This window comes from Canis lupus, chromosome 30 (genome assembly GCF_048164855.1).
Source record: "Canis lupus baileyi chromosome 30, mCanLup2.hap1, whole genome shotgun sequence".
Taxonomy (NCBI): Eukaryota; Metazoa; Chordata; class Mammalia; order Carnivora; family Canidae; genus Canis; species Canis lupus.
This window is the reverse complement of record NC_132867.1, coordinates 9,045,085-9,057,697: the sequence shown is the minus strand read 5'-3', so window position 1 is coordinate 9,057,697 and position 12,613 is coordinate 9,045,085. Positions and strand designations below refer to the sequence as shown.

Below are 12,613 nucleotides of genomic sequence, written 5' to 3'. Positions count from 1 at the left end.
GGAAGAGAAGAGTGGAACATAAACTGAACTCTTAGAAATAACAAACAAATTGTGCAGTTTCTCCTAGGTCAAAGGATTCTGGGTGTTACTCTTTGTAAAGAAGAAGGTATCTGAAGAACATGATATGATTTATGTTTTAAATAGATCCCTCTGTTGATTGCAGTGATGCTTTCAAAGAGTGTATGCATTGCCAAATCGTACCAAATTGAACATTTTAAGTATGAGTATTTTTTTAAGTTTTTATTTATTTATTCATGAGGGACACAGAGAGAGAAAGAGACAGAGACAGAGACATAGGCAGAGGGAGAAGCAGGCCTCCTGCAAGGAGCCCAATGTGGAACTCATTCCCAGACCCGAGGATCACGACCCAAGCTGAAGACAGATGCTCAATCACTGAGCCACCCAGGCATCCCTATTGGTACTTTTTAAATGTCAATTATGTTTCAATAAAAGCTGTTAGAAATTTCATCTGGCTGCAACATTGAGAATTGAGTGTTTCTGGGGGCAAGGTAAATTCAGGGAGACCCCTTTGGGGCTCATTCAGTGATAGAATTGTGAGATCACAATGCTTGGACCAAGATGATAGCAGCAGATATACTGAGAAGTGAGCGTGTGCTGTATATATTTTAAAACTGATACCAACAGGATATCCTGATGAGTGGATGTTCACTATGAAAGAAGAAGGGCATGAAGGAAGATACCAAGGTTTTGACTTAAACAACTAAGAAGATGGATTTACTATTAAGATGCAAAAGGTCAAAAGAAAAACTTGTTTGGATATGGATTAACAGGAACTGTGTAAGTGAAATTTCTATTAGATATCTGGGTGAATCTGTCAAATAGGCATTTGGATAAATGTGTCAAATTCAGTGGAGTAGTCTGTGCTGGAAATATCAGTGTAGAGCTGTTTATCATCTATCATCTATCAATCTATGTCATATCTACCTACATGTTCACATATCTATATGTCAATATCTTATGATGTTTGAAAGTATAAAGCTATGTGTTACCCTTTAGAAACAATGTGTAGACAGTGAATGGGAGATAACTGTGGGGGCATTCTCAAAGTTAGAGGTTGGGAAGGTGATGCAGTATCAGTAAAAGAAACTGACAGAGAATAACCAGCATATGAAAGGGAAATAGAGGAAGACAGAGTGATTAACCATGTAAATTACACTACGATGCCACATAAGATGAACCCTGACAAACAACATTTGGTCACACTGAAATAATGTTAATGTTGGCCAATTAGTAAAAACCTTAGAGGAAGAAATTGAAGATGAGGAGGAGAGAATTGTAGAAATTCTTTCCCAGTGTTTTTATCCAAGGGAATAAAAATAATTATACCATGATTTGGAGAAGGAAGTAGACCAAACAATTTGTTTAACGTGGGAACAAAGAGCTTATTTCTTTGTCAATAGAAATGAACTTCTGGGCTGGGAAGCATAGAAGTAACAAGACATAAGGGGAAATTGCTAGAATCATGTCCATAAGTCATCAAGAGGCATTGTGTTCAAGCATATGAATAGAGGAATCGGTCTTACCTATTGCATGGACAGTGCATCCGAAGACGGTAGGAAGGACATGTGCCTACAAATGCTGATAGGGAGATAGGTATGGCTGCAACTTGTAGAAATCTTTATCTCATTGATTTTTTGTTTTCATTAAAATAAAACAAAAATTCATTAGCTGAGAGTGAGGTTGGAGTAAAGGAAGTTGGAAAGTGTGAGAAGAGAGGGATAATTATGAGTCATTTACAGAGGTAGAAGAGTGAATAAAGTAGGGATGTATACAGTTGCCTGGCAGCAGTAAGGCTAACTATATATAATGGATATAAATTCATATAAATGGTGACCAGTCAGCGTAATATCATCATTTTTTTACTATAGCCATGTTCAGACACATGGATGCAGCTATGTGATAGAAAGAGCTTTAGATTTAACCAGGATTGTGGTTGAATCAAAAGGAGAGTGATGCAAGATCAGAGATCTTAGTCTCATTTGTCTGACTTCAAAGCCCTTTTGCTTAATTATTCTACCAGATTCTTCCCACAGCAACTGTATAGATTCTGAGGAGAGAAACAAAAAATGGTCTAGATGCTTAGCATATTTAAAATTATCTAGATGCCAGAAATTCAAAAATTAATCATAACCAGGTTTTCACTTAATTGGATTCATGGTACTAGATATGAAAGTATTTTTAAGTTCCTTCCAGTTCTCTTAGACAAAAGTAGGTAAGCATTTTAAAGGAACTCTCATCTACTAGCTTTTTTAGCATACAATATTTTTATATTTTCCTCATCAATACTGTAAAAATTGTGTTAATAGTGGGAAAATGACTTCAGTTGTTTAAAAGTTTGATATACTCTTTAAGAGACTATTCATAATGTTACTATTGATGTTCATATATGTGACAGAACATCTAGTGAAAAATCACCATATTTTAGATTAAGTTTTACAGATGGTATTTCAGAAGTATTATAATGTTTGGCATTGCTGCTAGTTTTATGTCTAAAATTGATTAGAAAAATCTAAATTTTAATTTGATAATTAAACTATATTTTTTATAGAAAATATTAGAAGTCAGCCTGAAACTTACTATACAAAAATGAAACCTTAATGATTAAATTTGGTTACTCACATTTACTGAACTTTTATATTCCAGATGCTGTTTTTCAGCACTTTTATAAAAATTTTCTCGCTAGAAGTATACAACAATCTGAAATAGAAGCTAAAATTATTTCGATTTTAAAAATTAAAGCATAGAGAGGTTTAACAACAAGCTAATATCCATAATAAAAATTTAGTGTAAATATCTATGTATATAAACATGCATTTTTAATACACAACATTGCAAATATAATTTTAAGAATCAGCATATTAGTCATTTGGAATTTTGACATTTGTTAAAGAAATATTCCAATTTCATTTAGTTGAAAACTCCTTATTTAGGAAAATTCAATTTATGGTCCAAAAAAGAGGGGGTGGGAAAAAAGAGAAACAGATACTAGGGAACATTAATTGGCAAATAAAATAAAATATATGATAGAAAAGCCAAACTGGCAAATTTTTGTATAGTTCCTTTATAACCTGACATTGAAATATAACCTGATAAGGCTTACTTTATACAAATTTACATGCATACATACATATGCATACATACACATAATCTCTACTCTCTCTACATATAATATAATGTAGAAAAAATGTATATGTAATTTAATAAATAAGTGAATTCAAATGTTAAGTGAAATGTGATCTGCCTTACAACAGAAGAGATAATTCATATATAATTAAAATATTTTAAATATTTCTTCAATTGTTATATTATTGAGTTATATGAAACAAATTCATTGTCGCTTATGTTTTTCATAAAAAAAATAAAGTCAAAATGCTTATATATGTTGTAAACCTTCTAGTAAATACCACCGTTTTGGAAATGATGAGAAAACAAGAACAGATAAGTTAATATATGATTCTTAAAAGAAAATATACTTTATAGGTTTAGACTAACATAATATCTGGACATTCATTTAGTTCAAAAATTTTTAAATGATCTAGTGTAGTTTCTTGAAGGCAACATAGGTTATTTTGCAGTTATCAAAAAGCTATTTTGTTATTATATGGACTCTGCTTGGGATTTTTTTTTTTTAATTTTTATTTATTTATGATAGTCACAGAGAGAGAGGCAGAGACACAGGCAGAGGGAGAAGCAGGCTCCATGCACCGGGAGCCCGACGTGGGAATCGATCCAGTGTCTCCCGGATCGCCTCCTGCGCCAAAGGCAGGCGCCAAACCACTGCACCACCCAGGGATCCCTCTGCTTGGGATTTGTAATGCACTATGCAAACATTAAATTTTATATTCAACTAATTGTTTTAGGTAATAGAAATATAGATATGGAAGAAAGCATTACTGACTCCAAGAGGGCCATGGTCTAGAAAGGGAAATAAATAAATTACAGTAAGTTACATTCTGACAAAAATTAATGCAGGGTGCTAGGAAAGCCCATACGATGAGCAACTTTATCAGATGTATGTGTGCCTATATGCAGAGAAGGAAGAGAAGAAAGAAAGGAGAGTCTTACAGGGAGAGCAGGAACTAGTGAAGATAAAGTAGACTGTAGGTAAAAAGGAAATCGTAGAATGAGATACTGCTAAGAACCTTATTCAGATCACCAATATCTTTCTCCCAGATTATGGCAATAGCCTAGTACCTGTTCATCCTGGTTCCACTCCTACTATCTACAACCAGTTCTTAACACTTAACACTTAAATTGATGTCTCTCAAAAAAATCTTCCCGCGAAGGAGGAAGTCTTTACAAGGCCCTCTATGACTCTTGTCTCACCTCCCTACCTCTCTGTTTCTTACTTGCTCACATTACTCCACTCAGATTGGTCTGTTTTGCTTCAGACATGACACACAGACTTTTCCTCATGACCTTTAGACTTGAAATCCTATTTTTTTCTTTATTTGGTTTGTTCCTCATTTTCTTTACTTGGATGCTATTTCTCAATGCTACCCACCCAACTTAACCACTTGAATTTACATCACAAAATTCCTCCTGTGATACTAGTATTCTCTTTGACCTTTGTTCATGCTTTATTTTTCTTCCCATAGCATTCTCCATAGCATTTAGTACCAACTAACACAGCATACAATCCACTTGTTTATTATATTTATTTACGTTTTTGGTATGCTTTATCTCCTATCCCCAAGATTTTAAGCAACATGAAGGCAGAAATATTTCCTTTAAAACTTATTTGTGCATGCCAAATCCCCAAACAGATTTGTTATTTTTTTGTCTCACCTATAGTAAATGCTCAATGTAATATTTATTAAGTATACACCAGAATAGAATGTTACGTATAAGAAGTCACAGAAGAGTGGCCATGCAACAGTCTGGAAACTTCAAGTGGTTTAGAACTGCTAGAATATCTGAACTTGAATGTCAAGACTGGAGAGAGATCACTCTAAAAACTATGCAAAGACTTTTCTGGTTCGTAGGTCAAATGTAAGAAACACATTTATCTTAGGTAAATAAGATAGAAAAACCTAGGGCTCACATTAAAACATGAAAAATTTATGCCAAAGGATAAACATTAGTACTTTTAAATACCAAACATCACTCAGAGTTGTAAAATGGTCACATGAACCATAATAGTCTCAGTTTGTTTTGCACTGGCCAGAACTAAATATTTAAAAGTTACACTCTTTCCCCCATAAAAAGGAATATCCTAAGGATAAGTAAATGCCTGGCCTCATACAGAATTATGACAAAAACTTTGGAATTTCTTTTCCTTGGAGCCCATGCAAATAGCTAAGCATACTCCTTTTATTTTTTTTTTTTTTATTTTATTTTATTTTTTAGCATACTCCTTTTAAATAAGTCTATTATATCCCTGCAGAACTCAAGTTAATTGTAATAACAAGCTATATATGATTTTATAAGAGAAAAAAAATTCCTTGGCTTCCTGTAGGGCAAAAAGACAAATAGACAAAGAAAATTTCTCATCATACAGACTCTCGCTTTCTCTCTCTTGCACTTTTTCTATTATAAATTAGAAGTAAAGTTTAAATCACTTAGAAGATTATTTTTTATACCCAAGAAGCCAGGCAAGAGTATAATCTATTCTGAAATTCATGAGAAAATCCTTTAAAATGTCAGACAACAGTTAAAACATTCTATGATTAGGGCATATTTTAATTTTCTTAATGTCAAAACTCTGCTGTGGGAGAAGCTTATGCACACTCATTTGATATTCACACGAGCTGATATTAAAATGGAGCCACACTCTTACAAGTATCGATATCAGGGATTGAGGATATTTTTAAAGGGAGACCAGTCTGACCTTCAGCAAGGACAGTGCAGAGTAAGATGAACCAGAAATAAAATCATTTTTTTAAACAATAAATAGCATAATTTCTTTTAAGAGGATCTGGGCAAGGGTAGATAAAATTTTTCTCATGGATAATGTTCATTAAGTACATTTGCATTCAATTAAAAGAATTGACCTGGGACATATATTAAGTGAAGGTTAGACAAGGTGATCTTAAGTGTAAGATACTTCTATCCTTTCAAATAATGGGGACAATGCAACAGTCATGTGAACACTTCCCAGACATGGATAGGGGCCAATGAATTTAGTACATTTCATATTCTATAAATATTTCTTAAGAAGATGCAATGTTCCAAGTGTTAACCATTAGGAGATTTCTTTCTTCACTGAGCATAGGCTCCATGAGGGCATTTTTGTAGGTGAACTGTACTATGTATTGTGAATATAGGAGTGAACATGGGACAGACTTTGCCCTCGGGGTTGCATTGAAGTGAAAAAGATGAATGTAAGTCAGTCTTTAATTTAATGTCAAGTAGTGAACAGTGCTGTGAAAGAAAAGAAAAGCATATTTTATGGGGATAAAATATGACAAGTAAATTGCTCTTACTGATGGCAGTTGAGGAAGTTCTCTTGAAAGAATGGACATTGGAAGAGCGATGCAAAAAGTTGGAGACATGCGTTATAAACATATAGAAGAGCATTTATGGAAGAGTGAATAGCAAGCTTAAAAACTTTGAGATGGAAAAATGCCTTACATACTTATGGAAAATTAGAAGTCTGGTATGGTTGTACTAGAGGGAAAAAAGAAGCAGTGTGGTAGGTTTAAGATAAGACCTAGAGACATAGCTCCATGTCACATAGAAATTTGTAAGCCTCTAGGAAGGATTTTAGATGTTATACTAACTATAAAGAAAAGATATCAGGGGACTTTGAGTTGGGTAGTACTAGAGTGTTAAAATCTGATTTATACTTCAAATAGCTTCAGAGCAAATGCATAATCTCCTATTGCTTATATTCTAATGACTTTAACTATGAAAAAATGTCTTGACTTTGGTGATAGCAGCAACAAAACACCAAGCTATATATTACCTCATATTCTATGACTGACATTACCACATGTCAAGTCTTTCTATATGAGCTATAAGGGGTCATAGTTGGCAGAGAAATCTCAGTCTTTTGCACATACTATTTTTACTAAAGAGAAACTTTGACCAAGGCCGGCCTGATGAGGGTGAAAGAATGCAAAAACAACACAATCTGCATGAAAAGTGGAACAGAAAAGAATAGAGAAGATCTTATATGTTGGACAATTATCAACATAATTGTCAAGATGTTAAAATAGAGTTTATAGGGCACCTGGGTGGCTCAGCAATTGAATGTCTGCCTTTGGCTCAGGTCATGATTCCAGGGTTCTGGGATTGAGTTCTGGTTCAGGCTCCCCCCAGAGACCCTGCTTCTCCCTCTGCCTATGTCTCTGCCTCTCTGCCTCTCTGCCTCTCTCTGTGTCTCTCAAGAAAAAATAAATAAAATCTTTAAAAAAGATAGAGTTTATAAAATCTAACATAAAGGATCAAAAACAAAAAAAGCATATCTAATGTCATCCCTAAAAATAAGTGTAATACAGATGAAGCAAATTTAGAGTACTGTGGTCTACTTAAAATAATGCATGCATATCCCAACTCCCTTCTCTGAATCATCTCTTTTGCTATGGTACAAACGTAAAGGAAATGCTTTGGCAAGTGGCAGTCAGGCTTCCTGGCAAAATACCAGTTGAGAGGTCTCCGGAAACACTAGGAACACGCTCATTTTAGCATATTAACAACTTTTGGAATTCCCTTAAAACTCACTTCATAGCAAATAGCTTTTAGTTATACATAAATTTGAAATCTAAGCAACTCTTATTATAAGAATCAATGGAAGGTTGTCTATTTGTGGATTATTTTGCAACCCAAAAGGAGATATTTAACTAGTATAAGACCTTACCCTGAAAACCACTATTCAAGTTCAAAAACCTGGAGAAATACTTTGACCTTTGAATGGATATATTACTTTAATGTTTTTTGATGAACATAAAAAAAAGTTAGGTAAATGTAGAATTTAAATGCAACTTCAGATGCACAGCACTATACTTTTTAGATGTAAAGTTAAAGGTAATGATTTTGTTAAATCTTCATTCAATATATGTGGCATTAAAATTATGATTTATTGTTTCACTTGCATTGCTCTACCTTCTGTGTTAAAACTTTGATTTTCCTTTAAAATAACAACAAAGATTGAAGTGAAAATAAATATGGTTAATCAGATCCTAGATCATGATATTCAAGATAATGAGTTCTATTTATTTGTCTTATATTATTTGGATACACGTGTACCTTTTTTTCAGTTCTTAGAAATAAACTCAAAACTCAAATAAAAGTTTAGGTATAAGTATTGCTATTTTTGTTAAATGCAACCCTTAATTTTCCATGCCCTAGCCATTTATTTTACTAATTTTACTACATTTGGAAAACACTAAATATATTTGAAAAGGATATTGCTAGAAGGATTTTTCTAATTATATCTTCATCTCATCTATGTGCATATATGGCAAATCATTGTTTATATAGCCAATTTTTAGACATCAAACTAATCATTACATATTACCTTTATTTTTAATATATATCCTTTGTACTTTATAGTGATTACTGGAATATAACCTCCATGAAGGGATGCTCTACAGCTCTTGTGTTTATCCATGTATTTCTATTGCCTTGAGTAGATATCTGTTGAATAAATGGCTTAATAAGTGATTATTCTCAGCACATCTTGCTGATTTTTATTTCCACTGCTGCTAACTATAGCCATAGCCTTTTAAGTTCTGGCTTACTTTTTGATCTTCTAAGGTTGAGTCAATCTCTCTCTATATTTTCCTTCCAGAGATGCCTTTCCGTTTGATTCTCCTTATATATAATATCCATTCTTATAACTTTCAGTGTTTTCTATGTATCAATGACTTCCAAATTTTTAATCTCAGTCCAGACACTCCTCTAAGCTCCATATTTTCAGTCATACTACCTACTTGATATCTCCATTTATCTATTTCTTAGGCATCTCAAATTTACTATGGTTAAATAACAGTATTTGCATCTAACCACTCAAAATATTTTTCATAATATTCCTTATCTTGGAGCTCAACCTGGAGATATAGAAGTCTCTTTTGATGCTTCTATATCCGACATCTTGAATATTGAAGATATCAACAGGTCCTTTTAGCTATTGGTCAAAATATTTTGAATCGATGCATGCTTTATATTTGTACTGTTGTCCTTTTATCTAAGCCACCATCATCTGTCATCTCAATCACCATAATATACCTCTAACTTATTCACTTTTCATTTATGTTCTCATTTCCCTATTGAAAGGGATGATAATATATCACCCCAAACTTTGTCTCTTAGAAACAAACAATATTTTAAGCTGAAAGGCAAGTAAAAAGTAGTAAGTGCGGCAAAAATTTCTCCTTTTTTATTTAAAGGCAGAAAATAAGTTCTCTTTTAACTAGAGACAGACTAATCATCCCAGAGAGGACACCAAAGGAATTTGCAAGCAAATCCTAAGAAGGTTGAAGAAAGTATTTTCCTTCCCTATACTACTTATTTATTTATTTATTTATTTATTTTTTCCCTATACTATTTAATACATAGTAGTCAGAATGATGATTTAAGTAACTAAAACTGCGCATTTGAGGTTTACAATTTGGTGTCTCAACTTGAAACCATCACCACAATCAAGATAATAAATGTAACCATCAGCTCCAATAGAGTTCCCTTTATAAATCCTCCTTTCTGTTCTGCCTTCCTCTGCTTTTGCTCCATCCCTGGTCAACTCCTAATCTGTCTTCTGTCTCTAAAGATCATAAATCGATTCATAAATAGAATAATAAGTGAATTTGAGTATGCATTCACATCTGACTTTTTTTCACACAGTGTGATTATCAGGAGAGTTCTTCATGTTGTGGCATAGATCTATACTGCGGTTGTTTTTCAAGGGACATTTTATTATTTTCTTGTTTAAAGGCTTCCATTATTTTCTTGTTCATAGGAGATATTTGAGCTGTTTATGGCTGCCAAATTAGTTTGACCATCCTTATGGTGTCTGTAGATGTGTCCCCATTTTGTGTGTGTGTGTGTTTTTTTTTTTTTTTTTTTTTCTGTTGCTGTTGTAACACATTAGCACGATGTGCTTAAAGTAACACAAATTTATTATCTTACTCTTTGGGAGATCAGAAATCTAAAATGGATCTTCAGAGCTGCATTTCTGTAGGAGACTTTGGAGGAATCTATTCCCTTGCCTTTTCTAGCTTTTAAAATCCCCCCTGTATTTCTTGGCTTGTGGCTCTTTCCTTTGTCTTCAAAGGCAGCAATATAGCATTATCTCACCTTTCTAAATTCTCCTTTCCTTCTTTCAACTGTTTCTTAATCTTTCTCTTTCTCTCTGTCTCTGTCTTTGTGTGTATATGTGGCTAGCAACTATAAAGTTCCTTTTGCATGTAGTAACAAAACGTATCCAAAGATTCTGGGAATTAGATATGAATATCTTTGGTAGGTCATTATTTAGCTAATACACAGTCTTCTAACCTAAAATGAAAATTAAAATTCATTCTTCTAAGCCTTCTCATGGCTATTATGTAGGCATTTATTGTATGTTCCCCAGTCAGAATCGTTCATTCAAAAATCATGATTTAAAGAGAGCAACATGAGGAAGTAAGGATACATTTATCTTTTGTCACACATGATGAGATATATTTCTAAATTCTAAGAAGTAACAGTGGTGAAACTTCTAGATCCCAGTTCTGAGCAGTATCAGTAGCAGTGGTCACTTTTTCGTCTACAAAATTGAACTACTAGTTTTAGAAGGTAGTTAATAGTAAATTTTTTGTTATAGTAAATCCATATATTGTGATGTGGCATTTCTCCTAGAGAGCTCTGCTCTATTCAGTTATTCTATGAGCTATCTAGAAACAAAATCCATTATTTCCCTAAGTAAATTAGTAACAAATTAGTAATAAGGACTTTATTTCAGCTAAAAAACCTTACTGCTATGGAAATTGGTACTTAAAGTACCAATTCTTTCTGATGAAAGATCCTAAAGAAAATGGGAATCTGGAATTGATTATCAGGTCTGTTTGGGTCCCAGAGCAGTGAGATGGTAGCTATAATGAAAATATTGGACTTTATCAGCCCATAGAATGAAATGGTATAATAGTTAAAATATACCATAATATTTAAAGTATACCAGAAATCAGAAAGGATTCCAGATAAATCCTTTCTCATTTATCTGGAAAGGAGTGTGCATTGGATGAAAAGTTTTTGAAGCAATATGATTAGCTTGAGGAATATACGGGCTATGGAGTTTTGTGTATAGCTTAAAGATTGGAAGTTATAAGCTCAAAATTCTAAATCTAATTCTACAGCCTCAAGAACTGTAAGAAAGTAAGGATTTTCTAAAATTAGCATAAAAGAATCTCAACTAAGATTGAAAAGGTAACATGGTCAAAGGTCAACCTGAAAATGTTCCATGTTCTATTTGTTAATTAAAACATGATTTGAGTTGAGAGCCACCAAATTCATGTGTGAAAGAGAAAACATTAGTAGGAAAAGAATGGGCCCTGTGATTGTAATGGGGGCATGGGAGTGTTCAGTTCACCAAGAGTACTTCAAGCCCCCAGAAGTCCCTGACTCTCCTCTACCAGCAAAAGCAGCACCTCCTCCCCTTGCTTTTTTTTTTTTTTCCTCCTCCCCTTGCTGATGATGCTAATTCTCCTTTGCCTAATGACCCTAATGACATCCCATGATATAGTTACTCTCCGTAGAAAGCCACTTCTTACTTCCCAACCCGATGCCTTTTATTAACCTCGTAACTAGAGATAATTGCCTACATAACCCATGAGGCCAATTATCAAGTCAAATCTTAGAGGAAAAAGGCTTACACATGAAAAGAATTATGAGATTTTACAACAATCAGAAAATATGTACCTATGAATAGATTCTGAAGACCAGAGGAAAAAAATAAATTAATTTTGATACAGGTTAAATTTAGCCATAAAGGTACATTTACCAGACATCCCTGAGTCAAATGTTTAAACTCAAGCAGCTTGTAAATAGTTCTTTTCTTTTTTCTCAGTATTTTGAATTAAGCATAGATTTTTTTGGTGACCTGTGAAAAATAAAGTTGATGTATTAGAAATCTTATGATATAATATAAAGAAATGCAAAGATTTAAGGAGCCAGGGATGTTAGAATGGATTTATCTTATGCAATCTGCCCAACCACCCACTAACCCTAATCCATTTCTAGTTGTGTGTCAGATAAGCCATTTTCAAGACAGTGAAAAAGACTTCATTGGGACAAAACATGTTTGAAAACCATAATGACTATTTTCTATAGGCCAGGAAAGGTGGGGTAAGACTTTGTCACTGAAATGGGCTCTCAGGGACACCTCGTTGGCTCAGCCGTTGAGCGTCTGCCTTCAGCTCATGCCATGATCCTGGAGTCCCAGGATTGAGTGCCACATTGGGCTCCCTGCATGGAGCCTGCTTCTCTGTCTGCCTGTGTCTCTGCCTCTCTCTGTGTCTCTCATGGGTAAATAAATTAAAAAAAAAAAAAGAAAAATGAAATGGGCTCTCATTGTGGGAGTAGCCATATTGCAGTACTCAAAAAGGGCGATCTCCATGTGGTTCCACAGCAGATAGTGACTCAATGTTAGTACACACATATATTTTCTTCTATCATTTCT

At 33.8% G+C, this 12,613-nt stretch overlaps 1 long non-coding RNA gene across 13 annotated transcripts in view; it reads left to right on the top strand.

The window, feature by feature from the left end:
• The first annotated feature begins 541 nt into the window (after nt 1-541).
• LOC140621448 (uncharacterized) overlaps nt 542-12,613 on the top strand; it is a 179,459-nt gene continuing 167,387 nt past the window's right edge. For 3 of the 13 annotated variants that reach the window (XR_012021135.1, XR_012021137.1, XR_012021130.1), the window contains exon 1: nt 542-798. This is a non-coding gene — a long non-coding RNA (uncharacterized lncRNA). The remainder of the gene's footprint in view (nt 799-12,613) is intronic. The other 10 variants (XR_012021138.1, XR_012021131.1, XR_012021141.1 and 7 more) reach the window with 8 other exon arrangements.